This window comes from Bos grunniens, chromosome 4 (genome assembly GCF_055505025.1).
Source record: "Bos grunniens cultivar Pamir isolate PY7600 chromosome 4, Bosgru_T2T1.0, whole genome shotgun sequence".
NCBI classification, from domain to species: Eukaryota; Metazoa; Chordata; class Mammalia; order Artiodactyla; family Bovidae; genus Bos; species Bos grunniens.
The window spans coordinates 60496804-60522911 of record NC_141168.1 but is presented as its reverse complement, the minus strand read 5'-3'; the positions used below and the strand labels follow the sequence as shown (position 1 = coordinate 60522911).

The following is a 26108-nucleotide window of genomic DNA, read 5'->3' as shown; positions in this document are numbered from 1 at the left end:
GAACTGCTCTATGCCCATTGCAGTAATGATCTTCCTCTTGCCTCACTGCGGAATCTGGTCGACTTAATCCACTCCACTCACAAAGACAGAAACAACCTGTCAGGCAAGGAAGGACGATGTCCAGTAGACAGAACTTCGTAGTCAGCCATGTTAGTAATTTCCTCACCCGTAAGCTCCCACTGAGCCCAGTGAAGAACTGAAACAGAGGAAGGATAGGATATCACTAAAGAGGCTGTTTTTCACATTTTCATTTCACATGATTCATGCTGTTTCATCAAGACTATCACAAGTAGGCTGTCTTCTTTTTTGCACTGCTCTGACCATGTTGTGCTTAACTATCTACTTGTTCATCTTCCCCATTATCTTTTTTCCTTCATGATAACTACCAGGGTTTTATTTCCTTTTCTTTTCTTGGTATGTTTGTCTTGTTTTATTGCAAAAAGAGGCAACTAAACTAAAAAAAAAAAAAAAAAAACTAAAGGAAAAGTAGTTGAACAGAATTTTTCCACTCTCTTGAGTATTTTAGTATATTTTCTGCTGGGATCTTTCTATGCATCTCTGTTAGTGAGATACTATAATTATATTGTACCTCAATTTTCAGCATATATTTTTCACTAGTGATATATTGAAGGACTTAGCCTTTAAGCTTCTGTACTTTTAAATGACTGCATAACATCCCATCAAATGGTCATCTTCAATGTTATCTAACCAAATTTTCAGCTGTGGGACATTTCCAATTTATTGTTGCTATAAATACTTCTATGATATGAACATTTTTGTGAATTAAGTATTTACATATTTTGGATTATTTCTCTGGTATCCAAGAAAAGAGTGGTTGTATGACATGAAAATATTTATGGATTTATATTTATAGTGTCAAATTGTTTTACATTGACATTTTTTTGACAAAATATTCATTTAAAGTAAAAAATTTATTCCTGCTTTCTAATTTAATCTGTTTCTATTAAGCAGTTTTTTTTAAATATACTTTATCTAAATGATTCCAATCAGCCAGCAATCTCTATTTGTTGTTCTTGTTGTCAGAATTCTGTAACGGACTAAGTGAGGAGCTGTGGATAAAATCCTCAAGTAACTCTTTGTAACTCAAGTAGCTAAGCGCAGGCGGCCGCGACCGGCGCGCTAAGCGCGCGCGGCCGTTGAGGAGCTACCCCACGTCCGAGGTCAGGGTCAGAAGCTGGGAGGACCCCATGCCCGAAGGGCGGAGGCCAAGAGGAGTTACCCCACGTCCGAGGTCAGGGGCAGCGGCCGAGAGTGCCAGGCTGTGACAGCGCAGGAACGCTGAGAGGAGCTACCCAACGTCCGAGGTTGAGGTCGGGGCAGCGGAGAGGAGCTACCCCGCGTCCGAGCTCAGGGGCAGCTGAGAGGAGCAACCCCAAGCCTGAGGCCAGGGGCAGGGGCCGGGAGGACCAACCCCACATCCAAGGAGCCATGGCTGCGCGGGCACAGTAGGGCCTAGAGGAGCTATCCCATGTTGAAGGCCAGGAAGGGTGGTGGTGAGGAGATACCCCTAGTACAAGGTAAGGACCAGCAGCTGCGCTTTGCTGGAGCACCTGTGAAGAGATACCCCACACCCAAGGTACAAGAAACCCAAGTAAGACCGTAGGTGTTGCAAGAGGGCATCAGAGGGCAGACACACTGAAACCATAATCACAGAAAACTAGTCAATCTAATCACAGTAGGACCACAGCTTTGTCTAACTCAATGAAACTAAGCCATGCCTGTGGGGCAACCCAAGATGGGTGGGTCATGGTGGAGAGATCAGACAGAATGTGGTCCACTGGAGAAGGGAATGGCAAACCACTTCAGTATTCTTGCCTTGAGAACCCCATGAACAGTATGAAAAGGCAAAATGATAGGATACTGAAAGAGGAACTCCCCAGGTCGGTAGGTGCCCAATATGCTACGAGATCAGTGGAGAAATGACTCCAGAAAAAATGAAGGGATGGAGCCAAAGCAAAAAAAATACCCAGCTGTGGATGTGACTGGTGATAGAAGCAAGGTCCAATGCTGTAAAGAGCAATATTGAGTAGGAACCTGGAATGTCAGGTCCATGAATCGAGGCAAGTTGGAAGTGGTCAAACAAGAGATGGCAAGAGTGAATGTCAACATTCTAGGAATCAGCGAACTAAAATGGACTGGAATGGGTGAATTTAACTCAGATGACCATTATATCTACTACTGTGGGCAGGAATCCCTCAGAAGAAATGGAGTAGCCATCATGGTCAACAAACGAGTCTGAAATACAGTACTTGGATGCAATCTCAAAACGACAGAATGATCTTTGTTCATTTCCAAAGCAAACCATTCAATATCACAGTAATCCAAGTCTATGCCCCAACCAGTAACGCTGAAGAAGCTGAAGTTGAACGGTTCTATGAATACCTACAAGACCTTTTAGAATTAACACCCAAAAAAGATGTCCTTTTCATTAAAGGGGACTGGAATGCAAAAGGAGGAAGTCAAGAAACACCTGAAGTAACAGGCAAATTTGGCCTTGGAATATGGAATGAAGCAGGGCAAAGACTAATAGAGTTTTGCCAAGAAAATGCACTGGTCATAGCAAACACCGTCTTCCAACAACACAAGAGAAGACTCTACACATGGACATCACCAGATGGTCAACACCGAAATCAGATTGATTATCTTCTTTGCAGCCAAAGATGGAGAAGCTCTATACAGTCAGCAAAAACAAGACCAGGAGCTGACTGTGGCTGAGATTATGAACTCCTTATTGCCAAATTCAGACTTAAATTGAAGAAACTAGGGAAAACCAATAGACCATTCAGGTGTGACCTAGATCAAATCCCTTATGATTATACAGTGGAAGTGAGAAATAGATTTAAGGGCCTAGATCTGATAGATAAAGTGCCTGATGAACTATGGATGGAGGTTCGTGATATTGTACAGGAGACAGGGATCAAGACCATCCCCATGGAAAAGAAATGCAAAAAAGCAAAATGGCTGTCTGAGGAGGCCTTACAAATAGCTGTGAAAAGAAGAGAAGCGAAAAGCAAAGGAGAAAAGGAAAGATATAAGCATCTGAATGCAGAGTTCCAAAGAATAGCAAGAAGAGATAAGAAAGCCTTCTTCAGCGATCAATGCAAAGAAATAGAGGAAAACAACAGAATGGGAAAGACTAGAGATCTCTTCAAGAAAATTAGAGATACCAAGGGAACATATCATGCAAAGATGGGCTCGATACAGGACAGAAATGGTATGGACATAACAGAAGCAGAAGATCTTAAAAAGAGGTGGCAAGAATACACAGAAGAACTGTGCAAAAAAGATCTTCACGACCCAGGTAATCCCGATGGTGTGATCACTGACCTAGAGCCAGACATCCTGTATTGTGAAGTCAAGTGGTCCTGAGAAAGCATCACTACAAACAAAGCTAGTGGAGGTGATGGAATTCCAGTTGAGCTGTTTCAAATCCTGAAAGATGATGCTGTGCAACTGCTGCACTCAATATGCCAGCAAATTTGAAAAACTCAGCAGTGGCCACAGGACTGGAAAAGGTCCATTTTCATTCCAATCCCAAAGAAAGGCAATGTCAAAGAATGCTCAAACTACTGCACAATTGCACTCATCTCACATGCTAGTAAAGTAATGCTCAAAATTCTCCAAGCCAGGCTTCAGCAATACGTGAACTGTGAACTTCCTGATGTTCAAGCTGGTTTTAGAAAAGGCAGAGGAACCAGAGATCAAATTGCCAACATCTGCTGGATCATGGAAAAAGCAAGAGAGTTCCAGAAAAGCATCTATTTCTGCTTTATTGACTATGCCAAAGCCTTTGACTGTGTGGATCACAATCAACTGTGGGAAATTCTTCGAGAGATGGGAATACCAGACCACCTGATCTGCCTCTTGAGAAATTTGTATGCAGGTCAGGAAGCAACAGTTAGAACTGGACATGGAACAACAGACTGGTCCAAATAGGAAAAGGACTACGTCAAGGCTGTATATTGTCACCCTGCTTATTTAACTTATATGCAGAGTACATCATGAGAAACACTGGACTGGAAGAAGCACAAGCTGGAATCAAGATTGCTGGGAGAAATATCAATAACCTTAGATATGCAGATGACACCACCCTTATGGCAGAAAGTGAAGAGGAACTCAAAAGCCTCTTGATGAAAGTGAAAGAGGAGAGTGAAAAAGTTGGCTTAAAGATCAACATTCAGAAAATGAAGATCATGGCTTCCGGTCCCACCACTTCATGGGAAATAGATGGGGAAACAGTGGAAACAGTGTCAGACTTTATTTTTTTGGGCTCCAAAATCGCTGCAGATGGTGACTGCAGCCATGAAATTAAAAGGCGCTTACTCCTTGGAAGGAAAGTTATGACCAACCTAGATAGCATATTCAAAAGCAGAGACATTACTTTGCCAACAAAGGTCCGTCTAGCCAAGGCTATGGTTTTTCCTGTGGTCATGTATGGATGTGAGAGTTGGACTATGAAGAAGGCTGAGCACTGAAGAATTGATGCTTTTGAACTGTGGTGTTGGAGATGACTCTTGAGAGTCCCTTAGACTGCAAGGAGATCCAACCAGTCCATTGTGAAGGAGATCAGCCCTGGGATTTCTTTGGAAGGAATGATGCTAAAGCTGAAACTCCAGTACTTTGGCCACCTCATGGGGAGAGTTGACTCATTGGAAAAGACTGTGATGCTGGGAGGGATTGGGGGCAAGAGGAGAAGGGGACAACAGAGGATGAGATGACTGGATGGCATCACTGACTCGGACGTGGGTCTGGGTGAACTCCAGGAGTTGGTGATGGACAGGGAGGCCTGGCATGCTGCGATTCATGGGGTCGCAAAGAGTTGGACACGACTGAGTGACTGAACTGAACTGAACTCATTGCCACTTGAAACCATACTCTTAGCCCTCAGCGAGCTAAGCCAACAAGGAAAGAAGCACTCCAGAAGTTCTACAGGTATTCTCCTATTCAAATCCTGTCTTGGCGTCTCATCTAAATAGAGCTTTGGAAAAATCATTGACCTCTGTCTTGGAGCTCAGTGCAATCTATCAACAAATCAAGATGCCATGCCAACAGAACACCTGGGGAAACGGGGAGTGGGAAATGACTTAAAAGAATGTTGAGCCTCTTTATTAAGAGAAAGATAGCCTTTCATTTGAGAGCTCATCAACAGCTATAGATGGAAGGCACCATACCTCCAAGGTGAATGTGAAATATCTTAGAGCAGTAAGGCTTTCTGCATTCAAAACTATTGAGAAATTTGCCAGACAAATCTGCTGAGGCTCTCCCCCCTCTCATTTTCAGCCCCAGGTGTCTCTGGGTCTATGCTTCCTCATCAACAATGAGAGTGTTGATTCTAGCACAGTTTGTCAATAACATAGCTGCCACGTCCTCAGATCTTCCTCAGTTCCTGGCCCTATGATGGAAAAGTCATCTACATCACTTATAATCCTCCCAAGAGGTCTAGGATCTGGGTACTCTTATCTGATGACAAGGGCTTCCCTGGTGTGGCTCAGCACGAAAGACTCTGCCTGATTCCAAGGGCTGCTTCTGCTTCCCCTCATCGTTGCCTTATTCCTAATGGAATCTCTGGAAGAATTCAAGTTTGTGCTATGTGCTCCCATATCTCTTTCCTTCAAAGTTTTTCTGCTGTCCCACCCAACAGGGGCTGAAGTAATTTTTTACAGGAATCCCAGAGTAGGAGGAGATACCACTTACTTCCTCAGTTTCCCACCTAATTCTCAGCTCCCCCAACTCCTTTATTTTTGGTTTGCTACCCAGCTGCCTCTGAACAGCATATTCTAACCACAACAAAGATGAATTCTAAGATTAGACAATGTAGTCCCTTCTTACAAAAGTGATTCATGACTCTCGGATACAGGTGGTAAAGGATAAGTTTCAACTTTCGAAGAGAGGAACTAAGTTGCTAAGAGAGTTTTGGTCCTTTATACAGGAAGAGGAGGACCAGCTTGTTCATTATGAAACACAGGGTGAAATCCATGTTAGAATTAAAATGGGTGAGTGGAAGAAACAATTAACCATATTGCCAGATGAAACAAGAAGTGCCAGATATTTAAACATGAATTGGAAAACTTCTTGACAGATTGTTGTACAGAAAACTCATCACTGAATCTGATAAGATAAGATGACCAATTCTGAGAGTCTATAATTTAACAAAGACCTGGCTTTTTCAGTCCTATCTTCACTCCATCTCTTTAACTCACCAGACTTCCGCTTTAGGCTCAGACAACAGAACCACCTTGTGAACCAACTACCAAACAGCCAAAGGCATTTATTTCTCTCTAGGCTTCTGGTTCACCCTTCAGCTTCTTTCTTACTTTTTTAGCTGTGCTGGCTCTTCACTGCTGCAAGGGCTTTTTCTCTAGTTGCGGTGCATGGGTTTCTCATGGTGATGGCAGTTCTTTTTGTGAAGTGTGGGTTCTAGGATGTGTGGGCTTCAGTACTTGCAGCTCCCAGCTCTAGAGCACAGGCTCAGTAGTCGAGGTGCACAGGCTTAGTTGCTCCAAGGCATGTGGGATCCTCCCAGATCAGGGATTGAACCCGTGTTTCTTGAATTGGCAGTTGGATTCTTTACCACTGAACCACCAGGGAAGCCCACCCTTCAGCTTTTTAAAGCTACCAAATACTGGTATCAGCAGCTTCTCTGTATTCTGGCTAAAGAATTATTCTTAAGACAGAATACTCAAAAAGGACTTGGACCTTCAAGTTCTGCGAATGACAAATAGGGGAAAGCATTCACCAGAGATCCAAAACCTGTGTCATTGACTTGTCCTCAATACTTTTCCCCTGGATGATGCTTCTTCATCTCAGATAACATGCTAGTATTGTGGATTATCTTTTATATTCTTATATATATATATAGCTATAACTATGTACAATAAAAATAGAAATGCCTTTCCCATATTTTCTGAATAAGATGGTGTAGTGAGGTAGAATGATGGCCAGCACCCAGAAGGATATGTTCAGTTAGTATCTCAGAAACCTATGAATGTGACCTTATTTGGAGAAAGAATCCTGGTAGATGTAATGAAATTAGGGATCTCAAGATGAGGTTGAGATCATCCTGGATTATCCACGTGGGCCCTAAATCCAATAACAAGTGTCCTTAAAAAAAGATACACAGAAGAGAGATACACAGAAGAGAGACACACAGAAAGAGGAAGAGAAGCTCATGTGACGACAGAGACAGAGGTTGGACTTGTGCAACCACAAGCAAAGAATTCCTGGAACCTCTAAGATGCTGGAAGAAGCAAGGAAAGATTTTCCCATGGAGCCTTCAAGGAAAGTGCAGCCCTGTGGGCCTTTGATTTTATTTATTTTATCTTATTTGTATTTTGGGCCTTTGATTTTAGACTTCTAGCTCCAGACCTGTGTTAGAATACATTTTGTTGTTTTAAGTCACAAAGATTGTGGTGATTTGTTATGTTACCACCAGGAAATAGGATACTATTTTGGTACATTATTTGGTACAGGAGAAGACAGTCTGAATTGTAGCAGAACCTCTGAGTCTATAATGTTAGAACCACCCAGATCTATGGGAACATTTTCAAGTGCAAATTGACTATGTTCCACACCATTGCCTTCACAGATCACAGAAGAAAGTTAGGAACATCTGATGAAACTCCTTGTTTACAAAGAGTAGACTTTGCATGTCTCTGTATTGTACCCCAACCCCAAAACACACACACAAAAACACGCATACTACTTACCAGAGAAGTTTAAAATAAAAGAGTATTACGAAACTAAGCTCTGCTTAAGATACTACATCTTCAAATTCCATGCTGTTGGTGGATATCCAAGACTTCAAAAAATTCCCTAAGGTTCTATGAGTCAGTGATATCTTCATATTCTCTATCACCCTTGGGACTTCAGAAGAGCCAAGGTTTATGCAGATGAGGTACTGGTTGGCAAATATCCTGTTTCCTTTGCCTACTGGTGGCTCTTTCAAGAAATCCCTGAATGGTTGTCACTCTGCTCATCTCAAATCAGGTTTACCAGCAGAATAGACTTTCTAACTCACAATTTCTCTGAAGCTTCTATTTTATCCAGAATCATCACTCACTTTCTTCATAGCACTTAATGCAATGCCTAACTTCTAATTATTTGTTAATTTCTATACTGATTGATCATTTTCCTCACTAGACAAGGATCTCCATGAGGGCAGTGACCATAACTGTTTAGTCCATTATTAGTATGATGCTAGGTCCATAGTAAACATTAAATATTTTGTGGACTATTTGTTGAGTTTAAGACTCCTGATCTCCCTTACTAGGTACAAATTTTTGAATGGTGGAAACTTTCTATACAATTTATATATTTTATCCCTGAGAGAAGAAGGAATACATTGCAAAGCTGTGAGACCAGGGGACCCATTTCCTAGTATATTTATTGTCTTTGAGTAATTATATTTAAGATGCATATGTTTTCCCAAGAGATGTATAAAGATTATATAGTAATGAAGGAGGGAAAATAAAGTAAAAGGAGACACAGGCCTGGCTTTGAGTACCTTATGCCCTAGTGCAAGAGACAGATATGTGTAGCAGAAATACATGCAGATGGAATGAAATAGTGCCTTGAGGGCACAGTGGTGGGGGGAGAACAAGCCACACTAGGAAAAGGAAGAACCCAGGAAGGCTTCACAGAAGAGGCTGCTTTTAAAATGGAACTTAAGGATGCAAAGGATTTTGCAGGCAGAAAGAGAGCAGATGAAGGGAGAAGGAGACTGGAAATTTCAAGGGATGGAACTGCCAGAACCACAAAGAACAGACACCACACTTTGAAGGGTTTGTTAAGGAACATAACACAGCCTGAATGTGTCAACCAGCAAACACCCAACCTCCATAGATTGTGATTTTCTAGTCTTGGCTGTTTAGAGATGTCCTCAATGCATTTTACTTTTGGAGAGAAGGGTGGTGACAGTAGGAGATATACTTGTATTTCTCTTTTATTAGTTTGTTTTAGACCATATGCTTTAGACTAGAAGAAAGATGCATAGCATTTTCCTTTCATAGATCTGAAAGCAGCTACTCATTCTTCTCACAAGCCTCAGTCCACATTTTCGAAGCCTACATTCCCTGCTGACAGTTATTGTGTGTTTTAAAAATGATGTAAATTTTAATCTTAGAGAAACCCACCATTAGGAAGATCTGTCTGTAATCAGAAACATCCATGGTTTGCATGTGGCCTTGCTCCATTTTGATAATATCCATCACAGAAAATTGAGGTTCTCTGGCTACGGCACTTTCCACATATCTTCCTGGACACCTTATATAGATCTGGATCCTAATAAATGCTCACAATGGGCTTGGCCTCCTGGGAGGCACCGATGCATCTCTAGACTGTAAGGGAAAACCTTTCCTTTAATGCTCAGATACAAAGAGTTTGAGTTGAAAACCTCGGTTGAAAGTTCAGCAACATTATGTCCTCTTTTACAACAAATGAGATCCAAGTAAATAAGTTGAAACTTCATTCAGAAATAGAAACTCTTTAGAGGGAATTATGTAAACTGAAAGAAAAACTTGCTCTGTGGTACACAGATTCCTGAGCAACAGAACAAACTCACCTGAGAATACAGAAGTTGCCATTTTCAGCCAGCAAGAAATGATACTTTTGATCACACGCTATATTTTTTTTTTACCACCCATATTGAGGAAACATACCCAAATAAAACAGTGAAATAGAGTAATTTTTGTTCTTTAGGGTGCTACATTTTCTACCAAAGCCCTGAATATTATTTCCTTTAATCTCTGTCCATCCTATTCTCTAATAAAGCTTGTTTTTCCCCGTGTCCCAGTTTCTCTTGGCAATATACTAAACATGGCCCCAAAAATAGTTCTGACTACTCCTTTATGCTCTAAGTAATTTTTCACTTCCTTTAAGAATTTTCCATATTCCTCCCCGAGGAATTTTTCCCACTCTAATAGTTAGTTGCACCACTTTTGTTTCACATCATCTCAGGGTTTGATTATAGTTATTAATTTAACTCCCCCCTCTCTATAATAAAATATAGACCTCCCAGGGCAGGAATGTGTCTGTCTTTTCAGTTTCCCCCATGATTCTTAGAAAGACTGTGGTCTCCATGGTTCATCAGAAGGATAAATGATTTGTGGACAGTGGTGTTTGCCTGCCTCCTCAGATGTCATTTCTGCATTCCTCAAAGCCCATCATTTCCATTTCAGGATCTATGTCATTCTCAAGATGTTCACTTCATGCCTCAACTTCATGATGGGATTCTAAACTTGGGTTAAGGTAAACTGAGTGGTATATTTCATTCCTCATCTTATACCTAATTAAAATAATTGGTTCAATATGAACACATGACTCGGTCCACTCAAGAAAGAATTTCAAGATTCCTTCGAGGAAAAGGCAAACCTTCTTGTGTTGTTTTTGGTTTTGTTTTTCACCCTACCATGCAGTTGCAGGATCTTAGTTCCTTGACTAGGGATCAAACCCCTGCCCCCTGCAGTGGAAGTGTGGACTCCTAACCGTTGGACTGACAGGGAATTCTCCAAATTCTTTTTCTTTTTTTACAAAGTAGAGTGAGTACATTTGAGACTTAGAAGTGCTACAGTGATTTTACTACCATAACAGAAATCAACATATTTTAGGCTCTTGATGCTGATTAAGTGGTAGCTTGGCAGTAGACATTTAGCTATCTGGTATATGAAATAAGTTCTAATAGGAAAAAAAAAAAAAAAAACAGAAGATCCCCTAATCAAATTTTGTACCACTAAAATCTGGTAATTAAAGAAGTTAAAGTTTTACCCAGTGTGCCTTCATAAAACTGTTACTACAGTATTTCCTCATTGATAATATGGAACCACTAGTGAGATAAAGTATGTAAAAGCACTCAGCATGTGCCTTGACCCTGAGTGGCCACCCTATAAATCTCATTAGTTTCCCTTTCTTTTCTGTCCAGAGGTCTTTTTCCGAAACAACAAACAAACAAAACACAATAAAAACCCTGAAATATATCAATAACTCAAAATTCTTATAATAGCATGTTCTGAAGAACTCAGAATAAAAATAAATAATACTTAGGAATGAAACCTCATCCTCCAACTTTCATGAGGAGACAACTAACCCAAACCAGGACTCTGGTATTTTGGGGACTCCTAGTGCTTGAGATACAGATTAATGGGAAACCATTGCAAATAACCTAATGACTTACCTATTTCTACACAACAAACCATGGTGTAACAGTATTTGCTACACAAAAGGGCAGGTTAGGACACAAAGAAATATAAACTCTCAATTTCTTGAATTAGATCTTTGCAGTAAAAAGTACAATAAGGATAATGTAAAGGAAGAAACTTCAGTTTGATTTACTCAAGGATATTTGGATAAATTCAAGTTTGCTTCTTTTTGGATTATTGTTTAACTTGAACTGCCTAAGAAGTTGTAGAACCAGCAATTATTTTCCAAAAGTTCCAAAACTCCTATTACAAACCCAACACTCTAGAATCTAGTAGCCTGTAAAGGGAAAGAAAGTGAAAGTCGCTCAATTGTGTCCAACTCTTTGCAACCTCATGGACTATACAGTCCATGGAATTCTCAGGCCAGAATACTGGAGTGGGTAGCCGTTCCCTTCTCCAGAGGATCTTCCCAACCCAGGGATCAAACCCAGGTCTCCTGCATTGTAGGTGGATCCTTTACCAGCTGAGTTATCAGGGAAGCCAGCAGCCTGTAAGCCTATATAGTAATCATCTTCTACCAACTTACCTTTTATTTTGTCGTAATGTGAGAAAAACTCTCTCTGTTTTTATTCCTGAATCCTTTTAGAGCCTTAAAAGAAAATATAGTCCTTAATAGTCAAGTTAACTTGTTAGTTCCATTAGCAAAACTGTAAACTACCACTCTTTTAATTATCATAATTAAATGTAATAAATTACAGGATATAGGAGAAAAATAGCCTGAGCCTGGGTCCTAGCGCTACCACTTATTGGCTGTGTACATCTCTTCACTTTAAAATACCCCTTCAGCTTTATAGATAATAATACATGCCCTGCCAAAACCATAGGCTCTCAAGAGAGTAAAAAATGATCCTACCAACATTTGCCACCAAAATACCTGCCATAAAACCTATCCCTCACTGCATCGCAGAGGAAAATCTAGAAACTCAGGTCCAGGAGGGAAGAAGAGGATGAAACAAAAGACATGCAGAAAATAGTAGAAAAGCCATTGGCTTTGTGGCCAAAAATGACCGTATGTTAAATCTGATACTATAAAATTATCAGTTTGAACTTAAGCAATTTATTTAATCTCTCTGAGTTCAGTTCCTCTGTGTAATGGAGATTACACTAACAACATTGCAGAATTCTTAAATAAAGAGATGTAAAGGGTCCAGTTTAGAGGCTTGCATTAAGAACTGCTTAAAGAAAGGCAATGCCAAAGAATGCTCAAACTACCGCACAATTGCACTCATCTCACACGCTAGTAAAGTAATGCTCAAAATTCTCCAAGCCAGGCTTCAGCAATATGTGAACTGTGAACTTCCTGATGTTCAAGCTGGTTTTAGAAAAGGCAGAGGAACCAGAGATCAAATTGCCAACATCCGCTGGATCATGGAAAAAGCAAGAGAGTTCCAGAAAAGCATCTATTTCTGCTTTATTGACTATGCCAAAGCCTTTGACTGTGTGGATCACAATCAACTGTGGAAAATTCTGAAAGAGATGGGAATACCAGACCACCTGATCTGCCTCTTGAGAAATTTGTATGCAGGTCAGGAAGCAACAGTTAGAACTGGACATGGAACAACAGACTGGTTCCAAATAGGAAAAAAAGTTCGTCAAGGCTGTATATTGTCACCCTGTTTATTTAACTTATATGCAGAGTACATCATGAGAAACGCTGGGCTGGAAGAAACACAAGCTGGAATCAAGATTGCTGGGAGAAATATCAATAACCTCAGATATGCAAATGACACCACCCTTATGGCAGAAAGTGAAGAGGAACTCAAAAGCCTCTTGATGAAAGTGAAAGAGGAGAGTGAAAAAGTTGGATTAAAGCTCAACATTCAGAAAACGAAGATCATGGCATCTGGTCCCACCACTTCATGGGAAATAGATGGGGAAACAGTGGAAACAGTGTCAGACTTTATTTTTCTGGGCTCCAAAATCACTACAGATGGTGACTGCAGCCATGAAATTAAAAGACGCTTACTCCTTGGAAGGAAAGTTATGACCAGCCTAGATAGCATATTCAAAAGCAGAGACATTACTTTGCCGACAAAGGTTCGTCTAGTCAAGGCTATGGTTTTTCCTGTGGTCATGTATGGATGTGAGAGTTGGACTGTGAAGAAGGCTGAGCGCCGAAGAATTGATGCTTTTGAACTGTGGTGTTGGAGAAGACTCTTGAGAGTCTCTTGGACTGCAAGGAGATCCAACCACTCCATTCTGAAGGAGATCAGCCCTGGGATTTCTTTGGAAGGAATGATGCTAAAGCTGAAACTCCAGTACTTCGGCCACCTCATGCAAAGAGTTGACTCATTGGAAAAGACTCTGATGCTGGGAGGGATTGGAGGCAGGAGGAGAAGGGGACGACAGAGGATGAGATGGCTGGATGGCATCACTGATTCGATGGACGTGAGTCTGAGTGAACTCCGGGAGTTGGTGATGGACAGGGAGTCCTGGCGTGCTGCGATTCATGGGGTTGTGAAGAATCGGACACGACTGAGCGACTGATCTGATCTGATCTGAATAAAAGGTAGCTGAAATGACACAGAATAGTCAAGTAGAGAAATAAGGTTTCAATCACATAAATATGTAATTAATGGGTATTTTGCACAGTGAATTAAAGGTTCTTAAGCAACAAGGCAGCATATATTGAAGATGACATATATTTAAAGTGATGGAACAATTGTACATATAGAGTCTGGGGACTTTCATTAAGTAATAAGGCTCAACAAAGACACATTTAATATTGGAACCACTTAAAACCCAGAAGAACACTTAGAAGAGTCTAGGCAGCAAAAAAGGAAGAGAAATCTAAACAAGACCTGAGAGATATGCCTTAGAGACCCTGACTAAAGTTTATGTGTGTGTGATTTTTTTAACAGTTTATCCAGTCCAGTTTCGATGCACAATACTGGATGCTTGGGGCTAGTGCACTGGGACGACCCAGAGGGATGGTATGGGGAGGGAGGAGGGAGGTGGGTTCAGGATGGGGAACACATGTATACCTGTGATGGATTCATTTTGATATTTGGCAAAACTAATACAATTATGTAAAGTTTAAAAATAAAATAAAAAAAAACAGTTTATCCATAAGAAAGCATTATAAATTGGCATCAAAATCTAATGGTATTTTATCTGAGTTTTCTTATATGTAATGTTGTTTGACTTGACTGGTATCATACTGTGTATATTTGTGACAGGGCATTTTTGCTCAGTTCTTCACCCTTCCCTGTGTGCACACCCTCTGAAGTGTGACTTTGCAGTCCTTCCCACCACAGAAACAGCTCCCTTGACTTTGCATTTGGCCAAGTGACTGCTTTGGCCCAAAGACTAAGGCGGGAAATGATGGTGTGAGAGTTTCTCACTTAGACCTTAAGAGTTGGTATTTCTGCCCATCCCCATGGCTCTGCCATTACCCTGAGAAGAGCATGCTGGGCTAGTATCTGGTCCCAGGAGGAGAATGAGAGACACAGAAAGTGGAGCTAAACCAGAGTCCAGCCTCAGGCAGCAGACACAGATGCTGGAGCAAGACCAAGTGAGATTTGGAAAGCCAACCAGCTGGGCCTAGACCAATTGGTTGACCCTTAGCCAATACACAGTTCCAAAAGGATAAATACTTGCTCATAATGTTTCTGAGTCTTGAGATGACTTATCACACAATATTTCGCTGGCAGTATCTAGCCGAATACAGTATCTTTACTAGGTGTCTTGTTTTTAAAAATAATGTCCCCATCTGCTCACACATTGCAACCAAAGGCAACTATTCTTTGCTATCTTTCAGGTATCAAGTTTATGGGTTTTTTTTTTAATAGTTTTGATTCATAACCAGATACATTATCCAGAGATGCAGAGAAAGGTTGTGTGAAAAAAAATGTGAGTGGTAACTGGCTATTTGACAATATTAAAGAATTATTTGGGGGCAAAATGATAGTATTATGGTTATGTTTTTGTTTTTTCTTTTTAAGAAGAGTCCTTATCTTTTACAGATACATACCAAAATATTTATGGATAAGATGATTTTACTTTGGGAATTTTCTGGGGTTTTCTTCAAAATGATCCAGTTTCAGGGGAGGTGGAATAAACCAAACCAGAGCAGCTGTGAGTTGCATCACCATACCTGAACATAGCTAGGCAATGATTAATATATGGGATCTACTGTGCGGTATGATCTAATTTTCCATAATGACAGTTTTAATTAGTAATCTGAAAAGAAAAAATAAAGACAGAAAACATTTTCTTTAAAGAAGACAAACGATGGTGAAAGATAGATATATTCTCCCATTTTCTCTGATGAGGGGTGAATACAATAAAATCCAAGGCCTCCAAAGGAAACATTGCCAGCAGGGCTCCCTCCAGATCACCAAGTACTCTCAGCTTCTCTCTAGCAGTGCATCCTCACTTTGTCCTCTGAAAAGAGAGCTTTGTGAATACAATCTGTGCTATGAAAAAAAATGCCTCTTAGTGCAAGCCTGCTGAGCACATAACAGCCATTCAGTGACTGTTCACTTGATAAAAAACACTCCTGGTGGAGGGAGGGGAGGCCAGCTCACAGACACACTGGAGTCCCTGCCACTGTGCTCCCCTGATCTTGCACTCAATATCCACGCCCATGCCCAGTTGGGGGTGACGTGATTGTCTGAACTTCACCAGGAAGTTCAGGAAACATCTAGTTCAAGACTGCCCTTCACAGATACTTTTATCTGTGTTTTTAGTAAGCTGTATTGGTATTTGAAAATCATTGCCATCAGTGAAAACCAACACAGCAATAAGATCTTCTTCATCCAGTGAAGTGAAATATTGTGACATTCTCAGTGCTGGCACAGATAAGGTAACACTGCTCATTAGAGTTGAAATGGAGATCACATTTCTAGAAATCCATTTGGCAGTGTATGGCAAGTTCGCAGTCATGCTCTTTGAGGCCGTAAACCCTCTGCTAGGAATTACTAAGAGCAATACCATCAATGTGTTCAAAATGTACACACTAGATGCAAAGAGACTTGCGAACAATAAGTTAATTCTGCTACCTATCTCTGACCTACTGTGGCACTAAAATAATGCTTATAAAGAAATATTAAATGAAATAGAAAATTCCTGTGATAAATGACTGTTTATACACTATGATCTCTACTGTATTATCTGAATAAATGTATTTATTGAAAGTGATTTTATCAAATATTTGAGCAGTTGCTTTGGGAAGGTGGATCATGAATACTTTTTATTTCCCTTTCTGCAGACTTTTTCAATGTTTGCCAAATTTTCTTCAGTAATAAAAATATAAGTTTCATTATTACAAAAGTATTTTTTTTTTGCCATGGAAGTGCTGCTTTTTTTTTAATTTTTATTTTATTTTTAAACTTTACAATATTGTATTAGTTTTGCCAAGTATTTTAAAACCATTAGTTCTTCTAGTAATTCCTCCATCATGTAAAATTGCCCTGTATTTCTTTATTTTCCTTTCTCATTTCAATTTTCTTAAAAATAAACTTTTTTAATGTATTGAGGTATTTACAATGAGTTAATTTCTGCTATATAGAAAAGTGATTCATTTTATATATGCATGTATATATCTATATACACATATACGTACATTCTTTTTCACGTTCTTTTCCATTATGGTTGATCACAAGATATTGACTACAGTTCCCTGTGCCGTATGGTAGGACCTTCTAGTTTTCCCTGTATTTCTTAGCTGCCTGATGATAGTGACTTTGGTGACAGACACAAACAACAGCTTAAGATATACTCAGAATAGCGCCTATGGCTTCTACATCTATATATAGCTTTCTTTGGCTTAGTTAAAAGCATAATAACAGCTCTATCTCAAGGTCATTTTGAAGATAAAGAAGACACAACGTATAATACGGTCTTTATAAGCAGCCTTCAAGTTCTCGGTTTCCTTTGTATACATGATATAAAATGTTGACAAGACGTGGGTAAGACACCATACCTGAACATACAGTGTAATCCATGAAAACTGCCATTATTATTACTACTTTTTTGAATGAGTACTTTAAGCAAGGCATTTGGACTTTGACATCTTGTTTCTGTACACACCCTCTTGTATAATGAAGCCAAAGATTATACAAAGAAAGGATCCTGTCTATCTGGGGTCAGGCCCTGCACCTGTCCTCCTGTTCTCCATCACTGGTTTCCTGAAGTCATCTGCCTTTTCCAAAGAGGGACTCATGCCTCTCCTGCAACACTGAGTTCTGCTCAGACACAACATCATTTACTCATTTTTCCAAGTTTTAGCAGGGCACTTTTAGCTTTCACTACTCCCTGGGGATGACACCCTCCTTTGTCACCACCCTATTAGAACTCCCATTAAGCTGTGGAAGAAGAAATGTGTCTCTTAGCACAAAAATGGCAAGCCACTCCAGTGTTCTTGCCTGGAGAATCACAGAATCCCAGCCCTCGTGGGCTGCTGTTTCTAGGGTCGCACAGTCGGACACGACTGAAGCGACTTAGCAGCAGCAGCAGCACAAAAATAAATTTAGAAAGAACAGCAACTCTGTGTATAATTGGAACACAGACTGCATTTGGCCAGCTTTTTTGCCAAGTAATTTGTTAGGAGACAACTGGACAAAAATTGCGGAAAGGAATAAAAGACTAAATCAGAGCTCTAAATTAGCCCCTTACCTAGGTTCAGCCATTTTTCCTCATCATGCTTCAATATGGCCACTATAAAATTGCAGTCTTAAATCTAGTGGGCTTCTGTGATGGTTTAAACGAGCTAACTTCTAGATCCAAAGCATCTCAGAGGTCTCATATTATCTAAGAGGTCATACACTTTCCAAAGTGTATATTTTCAATTTAAGAAATTTCTTTCATATCCACAAAGATACTTTCAGCTTCATAAAATTCACATTTTTTTGAGATAGTCTGTGATGTTGTTAGATAAAAATAATAGCTGTGCTGCTGCTGCTGCTGCTAAGTCAGTTCAGTTGTGTCCAATTCTGTGCAACCCCATAGACGGCAGCCCACCAGGCTCCCCCGTCCCTGGGATTCTCCAGGCAAGAACACTGGAGTGGGTTGCCATTTCCTTCTCCAATGCATGAAAGTGAAAAGTGAAAGTGAAGTCGCTCAGTGGTGCCTGACCCTCAGCGACCCCATGGACTGCAGCCTTCCAGGCTCCTCCGTCCATGGGATTTTCCAGGCAAGAGTACTGGAGTGGGGTGCCATTGCCTTCTCTGAAATAATAGCTGTAAAGTTCTTTATTATATTGAACAGAAGTCTACCTTCCTCTAACAACCCCACCATAGTCATAGTTCTATTTGGGGGATCTTTACAACATAAATGTTTTTCCTATTTTCTTTGAGGTGTCACTTTTACTTTGTTTAAGAACAAAAAGGGGAGAAGAGGGAAAACAGTAATTTTCATAAGACACAGAAAGGAAGTTAGCACTGAAAAAAGTATTTTTCCTTTTAAAATTATATTTTTAATCAACTGAATATTCCTGTCATCTGCCTTTTCTCTCAACTTCTGTATGCTGTCATCTTTTCTTATTCAGACAAGTAACTAAGTTTTACAGCATAATGTGGGATTATAAGCTTTGACACTGAAGTCTTGGCTTTATTATTCACTAGCTCGGCCATCTTGGGCAACTTAATTAATATCCCCATACCTCATTTTCCTTATCTGTCAGTTGGAGGATTATAATATTACATATTTCAAAAAGCTATTGCTCTAAATGTTTTACTTGCATGTGGATAGTCTACATAAAACACATCATAAGATTTGGAATAGATACCGCCCCCATAAATGTTCATCATTGATAGAGGTGGTATGGTTTCCAGCACCTCCTCATATGGCTAGATGATTTGGGCATTCTAGTTTGCCAGTGTCCTTCTTAAATTATAGTGGCAGAACTGGTAGCAGAAACATAATCAGGAAAACTCAGAACACACTGGGATGCTCACCACTTGATCAGGATGTTCAGTTCAGTTCAGTCGCTCAGTCGTGTCCAACTCTTTGTGACCCCTGGACTGAGGCATGCCAGGCCTTCCTGTCCATCACCAACTCCCGGAGTTTACCCAAATTCATGTCCATCCAGCTGGTGATGCCATGCAACCATCTCATCCTCTGTTGTCCCCTTCTCCTCCTGCTTTCAATCTTTTCCAGCATCAGGGTCTTTTCAAATGAGTCAGTTCTTCGCATCAGATGGCCAAAGTATTGGAGTTTCAGCTTCAGCATCAGTCCTTCCAATGAGTAGTCAGGACTTATTTCCTTTAGGATGGACTGGTTGGATCTCCTTGCTGTCCAAGGGACTCTTAAGAGTCTTCTCCAACACCACAATTCACAAACATCAATTCTTCAAAGTTCAGCTTTCTTTATAGTGCAACTCTCATATCCATACATGACTACTGGAAAAACCATAGCTTTGACTAGATGGACTTTTGTTGGCAAAGTAACGTCTCTGCTTTTTAATATTCTCTCTAAGTTGGTCATAAATTTTCTTCCAAGGAGTAAGCATCTTTTAGGATGTTAGCCACTTGAAATTGAGCAAGTTATTCAATATGTTTAAAACCTACAGATTCTTCATGTATAAAATGGGAATAATAAGATTATTCTCTTTGTAAAGCTTTTGTGAACATTTTAGTAATAGTGATATACGAGGTGCTGCTGCTGCTGCTGCTAAGTCGCTTCAGTCATGTCTGACTCTGTGCGACCCCATTGAAGGCAGCCCACCAGGCTTCCCCATCCCTGGGATTCTCCAGGCAAGAACACTGGAGTGGGTTGCCATTTCCTTCTCCAATGCATGAAAGTGAAAAGTGAAAGTGAAATCGCTCAGTCGTGTCCGACTCTAGCAACCCCATGGACTGCAGCCTACCAGGCTCCTCCATCCATGGGATTTTCTAGGCAAAAGTACTGGAGTGAGGTGCCATTGCCTAAGTAGGTATGAATCATGGTTCTAAGCACATCTTGACAGACTGTGTACATTCAATATTGTTATGACAGGAGATGGTCTAGGAGGTACTAGCTGTCTAACTCTAGCATGATACTTTCCCAGTAGGCACAGAGTCTGAGCTGAGCCCACCTCTGATAAACCCCATACAGACCTGACCACATCTCTGGCTGGCTCCACTATCAGACAGTTTAACAGGAAGGAGGCAAAGAGAAGAAGAGAAGAAGGTTGAGGAAGTGTAGGGGAGAAAGAGGAAGAGGTTATAGCAGTGATAGAGAACTAGGGAACACACCAAGCGGGTGGTTACTCTCAGAAAGAGGGAACAGGAGAAGAACCACCAAGAGAAGGGCTTTTTAAAAATTTTCTTAACCCATGCCAGACCGGGTTTCCCTGATAGCTCGGTTGGTAAAGAATTTGCCTGCAATGCAGGAGACCCTGGTTCGATTCCTGGGCCAGGAAGATCCGCTGGAGAAGGGATAGGCTACCCTCTCCAGTATTCTTGGGCTTCCCTTGTGGCTAAGCTGGTAAAGAATCCGCCTGCAATATGGGAGACCTGGGTCCAATCCCTGAGTTGGGAAGATTCCCTGGAGAAGGAAAAAGCTACCCACTCCAGTATTCTGGCCTGGAGAATTCCATGGACTGTACAGTCCATGAGGTTGCAAAGAGCTGGACATGACTGAGCTATATGGCCTATAAGATTTATGTTAAAAAAAAAAAAAAAAGAAGAAAGAAAGAAAATAGCCTAACAATATTCATACTGTAACTTGCTTATTAAGAAGCAGTGGCATGAAGAACAAAGATGCATTTTCCTTTTATTAACAGTTGCATTTTCATGGACTCCATCTTTAAACCTCTCCATTTGAATACCAGATTCAGCTGTTTCTGCAAAGTATAGCTTTTGATTCATGTGACTAAGATTCTTCTTATAGATTCTTTTCATGATTCATTTGTGAATTCTTTAGCACTGTTGGAAAAGTTAAAGGCACTGTAGGGTGGTAGAAGCGGAGAAGGCAATGGCACCCCACTCCAGTACTCTTGCCTGGAAAATCCCATGGACAGAGGGGCCTGGTGGGCTGCAGTCCATGGGGTCGAGAAGAGTCGGACACTACTGAGCAACTTCACTTTCCCTTTTCACTTTCATGCATTGGAGACGGAAATGGCAACCCACTCCAGTGTTCTTGCCTGGAGAATCCCAGGGACGGGAGAGCCTGGTGGGCTGCCATCTATGGGGTTGCACAGAGTCAGACACGACTGAAGCGACTTAACAGCAGCAGCAGCAGCAGCAGGGTGGTAGAAGATATTTCCACTTCCTCTTAGTACTTACAGAAATCTAAAGGATTGACAAAATTTCTCTCCACTGGGAGAGTTTAACCTCAAACTGCTTTCATGGATCTTTTACAAGCATTTTGATACTGACAGGCCCAAGTCCCTTTGAGTTCTGAATTTTGGAGGTTCACCCATCCCAAACCAGTGATTCTCAATCTGTTGACAGAGTTGCACCATTTTCCCCCTTCTCTGCATCCCCTGGGGTCTCTGACCAAAGAATTTAGTGTTAGATGCCACCAGTAGTAAGTATCCCCATGGCAATCTGAAGGTGAAATTGAAGAGACGCCATGACTTTTCCTGTGTCAACAACATCCAGCCTGAGGACTTAGACAAGAGCAGATAAACCCTGCTAATGAAGGGTCTCAGTCTTCCTCTGAATAACCCTTCTTGGAGCATACATAGCTGTAGTTTTCAGTGGTGTTTTTTGAGATTCCTGTACCTCCTGATTTCCAGAAAAAAATCAGCAACTGCTTCTAATCTTTATTCTTATGGCCCTTCCAATGGTGTTGTAGCCTCTCATCCTCTACATTAAGTTCCTCCCTGTTTGGAACACCTAGAGTGTTGTTGTTATTTCCATGATACTCTGGTTGATGCATCAATGCTGGCTGCATGGTAGAATTGCCTGGAAGTTTTTGGGAAACACTAATGCATGGCTTTCACTTCTGGGAAGGGGCCTAGGTATCCATATTTTTTCAATGCTCTTCAGGTATTTCCAATAGGCATCCAAGAATGAAAACTACTGTCTCAAATTGAATTCCCAACCTCAGGGTTTCGTTTCTTTTCTATCAGACTTTCATTTTTTTGTCATTTTAAATTAGGTTTAACAAGTCAGGAAGCTCACTTTATCCCCCTTCAGTGTTTTCCCAGCAAACTGAAGAGAGGCCAGTACATGCAGTTTTCAAACTGGCCTAGGGTTTCTGGATATCTGGCTAAAAACCACATGGCAGACACAAATGCCAATGCAAATACAAATATATAAACAAATAAAATCTTTAACATAAGTGATTTTTAAATATTGATCATGCAGTTTGCAAAATAACTGAAAATCTATTTTGAAAATGAAACATGTATCAATAGAAGCAGAATCTCAAGACATATTCAACAAAGAAAATAAAAATTGGTGAGCTCTAAAATAGATAAAACTTTCTCAGAACGCAGCTCAGAAAGGAAAATAATAAGAGCAAGCCCATTGTATACTTTTCTTAGCACAAAAGAGAAGTGACATGGAGGTTAAATTTGTTCCAAAAGAAACGATAGAGAGCAAAGTAAAGGCAATTTTCTCAGAGATAATGGCTGAGAATTTTCTAGATTTGATGAAAAACATTGACTGTCAGGTTCAGTAAGGTCAAAAAATCTTAAGCACGGTGAATAAGAAGAAACCCATACCTAGACACAGCCTAGTGAAACTGCAGAATACTCAAAAAAAAGAGATGCTGATCTTTAAGGCAGCCAGTTAGAAAGGATGGATCACCTAAAAAGAAAAGGCTTTACAGAGATAGGTGGGTTTTTAAAAGCAGCAGTGGAGGCAAGAATATGATATGATATTACCTTGAACAGTGAGTGAAAGTAACCATCAACCTACAAAGCATACACAGCAAACTTGTCTTTCAAGAATGTGGACAAGAAAAAGACCTTTCGTACGAAAGAAAATTGAAAGAGAATAACACCAATATATTCTTTCTAAAGGAACATGTATATATATTTAAGAAAGAAACAAAGTTATACAAGAAGGAAAGTCTAAGTTACAAAGGAAAAGAATGTTAATCAAAGGAACTAAATATATGGCAAGTCTAATCAGATTCTGTATAAAATAACAATATTAAAGATGTCTATTGGATAAAAATACAAGACAATACTAAAATATTGGGTAATAATATCATGGAAGTTTTACATATAAAAATACAAGTTGGGAGGGGGCTCTCTGTCAATGTGTTCTAAGATCTGTGTATTACTTAAGATGATAGTAAGACATTGTTTAACTTCCAGGGTTTTTAAACTACATGGAAGTTCATAATTCTTTAACAGCACTAGAATAATAAAAATAGAATGCTTATCTTCCAAACTAGTAATGGGGGAAAATGAAGTGAAGAAAAAGCAAATTCAGTTAGTCCAAAAGAAAAGAACATAGGAGAGAAGGAAAGAAAAGAGGAAGGAAGGAAGGGGGAAAAAAGGAAACCTACAACAAGGCGTACAAATAGATGCAAAAAATTTAAAGGTAGGACTAGATGCACATTTCATTCATTTAAGTGGACCAAAGTTCACAGTCAAAAAAGATTCTCAGATTTATGTTTAAAAGTCCATTCGAATTCATTATTTAGATACATCTTAAATAAAAGGGCCTGGAAAACTTAAAAGAAAAAAAATTAAAATGCTATACCTGGCAAACTCTAAAGAAATAAAAAGTAAGAAAGGAAGGGATGGAAGAAAGAAGTTAATGTAGCCATTATCATTATAAAACAGGCCGTAAGTCCTGTATAATAAATGCTGTATGAAATAGGTACAGTCTATTAGGGAGTAGCACCTAATTCTTTTCAGAAAAATTGGGGAAGAAGAGAAAGAAGTTCAAGGAAGAAAAGGAAATAACATTTGGCCAATGCTTGTTGAACAACTGCTTATTCCTGGCCCTCACGCATGTGGTTTATTTGCACTCTCTCCTTGCAATCCTTATGATAACTCTCCACAATGTGAATTATTACTTCCAGGCTAAGTATTAATAGATTGCCTAAGGGCTCTTTTGTGGCTGAACAGGAAATTGAATCAAATTCTGTCAAATCAGAAAGCTCTCTATGTGAAAACTGAACCTTAAGGATTTGTGTGTAGAGTTGACAGATAAAATACAGAGTACTCAGATTTAAAATCCAGATAAGTAACAGATAATTATTTTTGTATATGTATCCCATGCAATATATGGGACATACCTATACTAAAAAAAAATTATTGACATTTATCTGAAATTCAGATTTAACAGGGAGTCCTGAATTTTATTTTCTAAATTTGGCAACTCTAGGTGGGGATAAACTAAAAGAGAGTTGAGATGACAGGGCTTATCAGGGAAAATATTAATACATTCTCTTTCTGCCATACTCCATTTTGAGCACTTAGAGGACTTATTTTTAACTTACCTAATTAGAAGTGAATTGTGAGATTTATTGTCCCTAATTTTCAAATGGAACTCTTAGAAATATATATACTATAAGAATGTCCCATCACAATGATATAGTTTCAAGCATCATTGGGGTCCATATTTGCTTCAGTCTGTTTTATTTGTACTGTAAACGGAGGGTACAAATCCTGGTTGAACTGGAAGGATGAAGCACCCAGGCGAGGTTATTCATAGATTTCCTGGGGCAGATGCATTTTAAATTAAGCTTTATGGGAGGAGAAGAACATAGGTTGGACCTCTCTTTAAAAAACAATATTGCCTATTAGGCAATATCATAGAAATATGTAGGATCTGGGTTAACAATATAAATGAATATATAAACTATATGACTGTTTCAATTTACCTGAAAAATATCATTGTGTGATATGCAATTTTAAGTATGAAATTATAAAAAATATATGTGTCAGTTACCCATACACAACTGCATTTTCTGCACATTTGAAGAATGGGAGATTCTAATAAAAAAATCTCTTTCCACCAGAGCAGTAGCATCACATATGCTTGGGGAGACTGAGTAGAACATCTCCTGTGACATGCCTCACCCCATCTTTCCACCCAAAATTGAAGACAATCTGATATGCTGATGGTAGGTGATCATTGTTTTTAACTCAGACACTATGTTATGCCTTGCCAAAAGAGGAATCTATAAAAAGGGAACTGGAGGTTGAGTGGATGTGCAATCTTCTTCTGATGCTATGATGTTACTGAATGTCAGTTTCCACATTCACCCTAACCCAAATTTTCAGAGTTAAATGTGCATCTGTTCACGTGTGGTCTATGTCTGTTTCCTGTCACAATGACAGTTGAGTAGTCATGAAAGGGACCAAATTAGCCTACAAAACTCAAAATATTTGCTATCTATCTTTTTGCAACAACAAAAAATGCTGCCAGTCTCTAATTATAGATAAAAGGATCTTTTCTGTTGGAAGTAAAGTTGAAGGCGATCCATTTAGAGTGATGGGCAGGAATTTATTCATGAAATCCAATGATGTCCAAAGCACAGCTCAACAAGGCAGCAACACATCAGACTAGAAGTTTCTGTAGTTAGAATTCAGCTAGCTCTGGCTTCATATCCCACCTTATGTAGATAATATACATGTGAGACTGTTGAGAGGGTTAAAGCTAAGCCTGATGCTGAAAGTACCCGCCAAATGTTTGATCTCTTCATTTAAATAAATATTTAAGTAAATATCAACTTCCCCCCTACATTCTGTTTCATCTCAGAAGAAAGTACCTGAGTACAGTCGCTCTGATAAAATGAGACAAAACAAGGTCCCTGTGTAATTTTGTCTAAGCACAGGCAAACACAAGGTCATGGGACTAGCCATAAAATGACAAACACCCACTTTCCTGGTTAAAAATTAATGGCTTCCTTTTCCTTGCCGAGCATAAAATCGTTTCTGCTTTCTGACAGCATCCAGTATAGAGTGAACCCCACACCTCCATAGACCCTCCCCTCCCTGCAGTGAATCATAAACTCAAGTTGTCCAACTACAGGTGTCCTTATGGTCTTTGGCTGAAA

At 39.9% G+C, this 26108-nt stretch overlaps 1 protein-coding gene across 2 annotated transcripts in view; it reads right to left on the bottom strand.

Annotated features, from left to right (window-relative positions):
- The window catches only part of GPR141 (G protein-coupled receptor 141), a 68866-nt gene that overhangs the window by 32166 nt on the left and 10592 nt on the right, over nucleotides 1–26108 (bottom strand). The gene's annotated exons all lie outside the window — the stretch shown is intronic.